The sequence below is a fragment of the Penaeus monodon genome, chromosome 3 (genome assembly GCF_015228065.2).
Source record: "Penaeus monodon isolate SGIC_2016 chromosome 3, NSTDA_Pmon_1, whole genome shotgun sequence".
Lineage (NCBI taxonomy): Eukaryota > Metazoa > Arthropoda > Malacostraca > Decapoda > Penaeidae > Penaeus > Penaeus monodon.
In genome coordinates this window covers 25,973,124-25,980,623 of record NC_051388.1, presented here as the reverse complement: position 1 = coordinate 25,980,623, position 7,500 = coordinate 25,973,124, and positions in this window count along the sequence as shown.

The following is a 7,500-nucleotide window of genomic DNA, read 5'->3' as shown; positions in this document are numbered from 1 at the left end:
TTTATCAGTGAACTAAAGCATGATAACGATTGTGCAGTACTAGTCAACACAATGCTAAACTAGAAAAATAAATAAGCGGGTGTACGAATTTGAATATGTGTATATTGATAAGGAACGAAATGTACATAGAGCGAGAAAGCGCTATCGCTACATTTTTCAGCGATAATACAGTTTTATTATTCAGCGTCTTATCAGCCTCTTAATAGCGATGGATATATAGAAAGATGATAGATGAATGAATGCTGAAAATGAAGATAAGGCAGAAGGATAATGGTAATAATCATGACTTAATGATAATGATCATTATGATGATAATAATTATAATAGTGATGATATTTTAATGATGATAACAATAATGATAATAATGATAATAGTTGTTATAATTATAATAATGATAATGATAAAAATAATGATGATAATAATAACGATAATAATAAAAATTGCAATAATGATAAAAATAATGATGATGATGACAATAATAACGTTAATAATAAAATAATAATAATAATAAAAAGAACAACAAAAATAGTAATAATAGTGGTAATGATAACAATGATAATAATAATGATGGTAGTTATGATAATGATAATAATAATGATAATAGTAATAATGATGATAATCATAACAATAATGATGATGATGATGATGATGGTAACAATAATAATAATAATAATAATAATAATAATAATAATAAATAATATATTAAAAATAAATAATAATAATAAAATAATAATAATAATAACAAATAATATAATAATGATAATAATGATAATAATATATATATAGTAATATTAATAATAATTAATAATAATAATTATAATAACAATAATAGTAATGATAATAATAATAATAGTAATAAGAATTACAATGATAATAATTATAACTATAATAGTAGTGATCATGATAATAGTTAATAAATAATAAAAAACAACAACTGAATAATAACGACAGTAATAATGATATTAGTAATAATGATAAAATAGTAATAATAGTAATAATAACAATCATAATGATAATGATAGTAGTAATAATACCAACAATAATGGTTATAATAATAAGACCAAAGATAAATAAATGATTATAACAATGATAATAATAGTCATGATGATAGTGATAATTATGATAATATTGATAGTAATGGCAACAATGATAATAATAATAATGGTAATTATTATGTAATAATGATAAAAGTTATAATCATATCACTAATGATAATGATAATGATAACAGTACTAACAATAATAATAATACCAATGATAATGTTAAACAGATGATGAAAAGATGATGAAAAAAAAAGAAAAGAAAATGATTATGATGACGATAACGAAGAAAAAAAAAGAAGAATAATAAGAAAATAATAATGATGATGATAATAAAGAAGAAATAGGACACGAAGCGAATGAAAGCAAAGGAAGCGGAAAGTTTCACAACTCATATTCCGTTCTACATAACGAGGGGAGGGAGCCTTCTCCCTCCCCCCTCCCCCCCTTAACGAAGGAAGAAGGCTCTCTGTTTCAACGACGTGGGAAGTACTGCTCGCAAGGGGAAGCGCCGATTATGAGGGGAACTTCAGTGACGAGGGGAAAGTGTTAGTTATGAGGGGATAGCTCTGATGACAATGGGGGGTGGGGGGGTGATGGGGGATGGTGTACGGAGGATGAAGAATGGGGGGAGGGGAGGAGAGGGGAGAGAGAGAGAGAGAGAGAGAGAGAGAGAGAGAGAGAGAGAGAGAGAGAGAGAGAGAGAGAGAGAGAGAGAGAGAGAGAGAGAGAGAGAGAGAGAGGAGGGAGGAGAGAGAGAGAGAGAGAGAGAGAGAGAGAGAGACAGAGAGAATGAAAGAGAGAAAGAGAGATATACAGACAGATAGAAAGATAGACAGATAGATAGAGAGAGAGAGAGATGGAGAGATAGTCTGATAGATATACAGATAGCTAGATAACTAGATAGATAAACAGATAGAGTGAGAGAAATGGACAGGTAGACAGCCAGATAGATAGACAGATAAAGAGAGAGGGAGAGAGGGAAGGACGAGGATGTCAGAGAGAGATACAGATAAGGCAAGAGAACAAAGAAGAATGATTGGGACAGAGAGAAAGATAAAAAAAGCACACAGAATTCATAAGAATTTCCCCCTTGTCCCATAATAAACATACAGACAAGAACGTGATTAAAAATATGAAGAGAAAGGCTGCAAGAAAAAGTAAAAAAAAAAAAGAAAGAAAAATAACCACAACGATAATTACTGAAAACACGGTTGGAGAAATAACATAACGAGATGTTCATAAGGGAAGGGTGGTAGGGAGCAGAGGATGGGGGGATGGGGTGGGGTGGGGGTGTCTTGGTGTTTTCAAAATCGAAGAAATTCCAAGAAATCCAAACGCCGGTGTGAAACTCAGGAAGTGCTTTGGAAATGGAGAGTAATGAGGTCTGCTTGAAGGAGAGAGAGAGAGAGAGAAAAGAGAGAGAGAGAGAGAGAGAGAGAGAGAGAGAGAGAGAGAGAGAGAGAGAGAGAAAGAGAAAGATATATATATATATATATATATATATATATATATATATATATATAGAGAGAGAGAGAGAGAGAGAGAGAGAGGAGGGAGGGAAGTGAGAGAGAGAGAGAGAAAGAGACGAGAAAGAAAAAGAGAGAGAGAGAGAGGGGGGGGGAGGGAGGGAAGAGAGAGAGAGAGAGAGAGAGAGAGAGAGAGAGAGAGAGAGAGAGAAAGAGAAAGAGAAAAGAGAGAGAGAGAGAGAGAGAGAGAGAGAGAGAGAGAGAGAGAGAGAGAGAGAGAGAGAGAGAGAGGGGGGGGGGGGGGGAGAGAGAGAGGGAGAGAGAGAGAGAAGAAAGGTGGGGCGGAATAGAGAGGGTAAAAAGGAAAGAACGTGAGATAAATAGAAGGGAGATGCAAGAGAAAGGGAAAGGCAAGGAAAAATGCGCATATTCACAATGGATGAAAAAAGATAGATGGGTCAGGGAATGTTATCGCGGCTCTTCTTTTCCCCGAAGGATTTTTTACGGGAATTTTTACCTTTTTTCAAGAAATCCTTGATATTGGAAAATACATTGAGATATTTTGACATACCTCCAATATGACAACGGATATATATATATATATATATATTATATATATATTATATTATATATATATATATATATATATATATATATATATATATATATATATATTATATATATATATATATATATATATAATATATATATATATATATATTTATATATATATATATATTATATATATATATATATATATATATATATATATAACAATAATCACAATATGTGTATATATATATTATATATATTATATATATAATATATATATATATATATTATATATATATACATATGTGGTGTTGTGTGTTTGCGTGTTGTGTGTGTGTTGGTGGCGGCTGTGCGTTGCTGTTGTGTTGTGTGTTGTGTTTTGTAGTTGTGTTTGTGTGGTGTGTGTGGGTGTGCATATATAATATAATATATAATATATAATGTAATATATAATATAATATATAATATGTATATATATATATATATATATATATATATATATATATATATACTAAATATAATACACAAATATAATATACTAATAATAACTATATGTTATATATAATCACACACACACACTACGTTTTTTTATAGTTATTATGGTTCATGATATATATTATATTGATTTATATATCATATATATATATATAGTATATATATATATATATGTCTGTCTATTTTGTGTCATATTATCTATATTATCTATCTATTACTATCTATCTATCTATCTATATTACCTATCTTTATCTATCTATTACTATCTAACTATCTATCTATATATACTTTAATGGTCGATTGATACAATTCGTTAATAATTAATACATAATTATAATGTTGGTTTGCTGCTTTCAGTCTTGTTTCATTAACGTTGCGTGAATTTAACCCGAAACGTTTGAAGAAACGTTGTAATTTTGTTCAAATGAAACTGCAGAAGTTCAGTGGCATATTTTGTTGTTTACCCTTTGATTTTTTTCAGCAACGGTAGTTTTCAAATTCAGATTATTCCATCCTGCCCTCATGAAAGTTCCACGGCAATTGTGCGTCTGTGTAGACAGAGTGAGAGTGTAAGAGAGAGAGAGGGACGGACAGAAAGAGAAGGCGACAAAGACAGAGGAAAGGTTAAACAAGGAGGAGGAAGAGAGATTAAGAGAAGCATAGAGGGCCGAGACACATTCTTGAAAGGCAGAAGGCGCTCATGACTTAAAAAACTGAAAAGAACCCGACGAATTGATGTCTTTTTCGAACACGTTCACTGTACTCCCAAAATCGTCACATGAAAAATGGATAGATAAGTAGGAAGTAGGAAGAGATAGATAGATAGATGAAGAGAGAGAGAGAGAGAGAGAAAGAGGGGGGGGGGGCAGATAGGCCGTCCTTTTCGTGCCTACAAAAAATGCCATTTGGAAGAAATTGGTCATCTATAATAAAAAAGAAGTGAGAGGGGGAAACGCTAGAGATGAGCGTCCTCAGACGCCATAAACCTCAGGCGGGAAAGTAGGTGTTTCGGGATAGCGCTGCAGGGGGGGGAGGAGAAAGGGTAAGTGGGGGGAAGGAGAGAAGAGGGGAGTAGGGGAGAAAGGGGGGCGGGGACGCGGAGGAGAAGGTGGAGTGAGAGAGAAGGGAGGAGTTTTAGAGAAACGGAAAAGTGGGGGAAAGGGGGAGAGGAAGAGAGTGAACGAGAAAGGGAAAATGAGGGAGAAAGAGGGACGAAGCAAGAGATATTGGCGGGACGGGGAAGTGAAGGAATGAGAATAAAGAAGGAGGAGGAGGAGAAGTGAGGGAGAAGGAACCAATAGGGGAGAGGGGGATGACGACAAAGAAGGAGGGAAAGGCTCGGGCGGGACAAGAAGAGGGAAATGCGTTGCAAGAGGGGTTCCTGAAGTAGTTGCAGGTGCTAGAGGGGAGAGAGCGGGAAGACGGAGCCGAAGACGGTGTTTGTCGTTGGTGAAATTAAACTAAATCTCATTAAACTGTTGAACAATGAACACGAAGTTTGTAATTAAGTGCAGGGAGTCTGGTTATGACATCCGAAGTCAGAAAAATGGTAGCTAGATTGTCGCCGCTGTAGACATATTAGAGGGAGCCGGAGGGACGGAAAACGGGTTATGGAGAAAGATAATGGGTTTTGGAGATAGAAAAGGGGTTTTGGAGATAGAAAATGGGTTTTGGAGATAGAAAAGGGGTTTTGGAGATTGAAAATGGGTTTGGGAGATTGAAAATGAGTTTGGGAGACTGAAAATGGGTTTTGAAGATTGAAAATGGGTTTTGGAGATAAAATGGGTTTTGAAGATTGAAAATGGGTTTTGAAGATAGAAAATGGGTTATATATGATAAAATAAAAGGTGTTTTTGAGTAGGATGCAGGATACCAGCAAGGAACTAGAAAAGAAGTACATATGAGGATTAATTGAAAAAGAAAATATATAACGTTGATGTTGGTTATTATTCAATACATAATATACATATACTAAATATCTGACTGGGCAAATCACACATCTCACTTGAAATACATATAACTTACTCAAATAAAAATCAACAAGTTAAGAAAAGGAATATAATGTTAATGGAAATAATAATAAGAGTAATGCTGCTACTACTACTACTAATAATAATAATGATGATGTTGATAATAGTGATAATAATAATGATAATAACAAAAATATTGATAATGATAATAATAATAATGATAATAATAATAATAATAATGATAATAATAATAATAATAACAATAATAATTATTATAATAATAGTAATAATAATAATAATAATAACAATAATAATAACAATGATAATAATAATAATAATATTAATATTATTAATAATAATAATAATGATGATGAAGATAAGGATGATAATAACAAAAAAAAATAATAACAACAATAACAACAACAACAATAATAGTAATGATAATAATAATAATAATAATAATAATAATGATAATAATAATAATAATAATAATAATAATAATAATAATAATAATGATAATAATTTTATTTTACGATAATGATAATAATAATAATAATAATAATGATAATAATAATAATAATAATAATAATAATGATAATAAATAATAATAATAATGATAATAATAATGAATATTATTGTTATTATTATCATTATTATCGTTATTATTATTACCCTTACTATTATCATTATTATTATTATTTTTATTCATTACTACTATACTATTATTATTATCATAATAATAATTATTTTTTATTTTATTTTTATTTTTGAAACTTTCAAATTTTTATTATTATTATTATTATTATTATTATTATTATTATCATTATAATAATAATAATAATAATAGTAATAATGATAGTGATAATAATAATAGTAATAATAGGAATAATGATAGTAATGATAAAAAAATAATAGGAATAATAATAATAATCATAGTAATGATAATGTTGATAATTATCATAATGTTAGTGAATATAATAATGATAATAATAACAATAACGAATGCAGCCAAATGCATGAATGATGCTGTTGATAAGTTTCAAGTTAACTGCTGACTATAACCCTCGCTTCTGTGTGATACATGCTATAAAAAGTTACCTGGATATTTCACAAAGTAACAACAGAACAATGGCTAGTATTTCCCCTCTATAATTCGCTGTAAAACTCGCCGATTTTCTAAAGCGAAAAAAAAAGAAAATCCAAAATCGAAACACAAATCTCGTCAATCTGTGCCGTATGTGAGTGTGAATATAAACACGCGCGAGTTTGCAAATCCGAGAGAAGGTTTCAACTCCGCATCTGTTTCCTGAAAGGGAGTTTGATGGTCCATTATCGACTTGGAATCTAAGTTCACACACTCGCTTCTCCACTCCTTAGTTCGTGTTACTATCATTTATACTTCGGGGTTTTCGCTTTACGACACAAGCGGAAGTCGTAGAAGTGTTGCAGAGTTGGTCGTTCTTCGCGAAAAGGTGCTAATGCTTTCAATTCCCGGCAAATGGATGTCGTTTTGATAAATGGGAGAGGCGGGAGGACGCGAAAGAGCAGGAGGGACAGAGAGGAAGAAAGAGAAAGTTAAGAAGATGGGACACAGCGAAAGAGGAAGGCAGGCGTGGATAGTGATGAATTAGATATAAACAGAGTTCATTGTGACTAATAGGAACGGATGGCATCTATAAAACTGGAAAATGTAACTGATGTGTTCTGATTTACAGCTTCATTAGAATTACATTCGTTACATACATGAAGTTCTGATGAAGATGAAAGTTGAAACGCGTCTTGCCTTGCGAAGTTAATCATTTTCATTAATAACATTTCTTCACACACACACACACACACACACAAACGCACACACACACAGACACACACACACACCCACACAAAAACGCACACACACACACCCACACCCAAAACACCCACACACACACACACACCCACACACAAAACACACACGCATATATTATATAATAATAT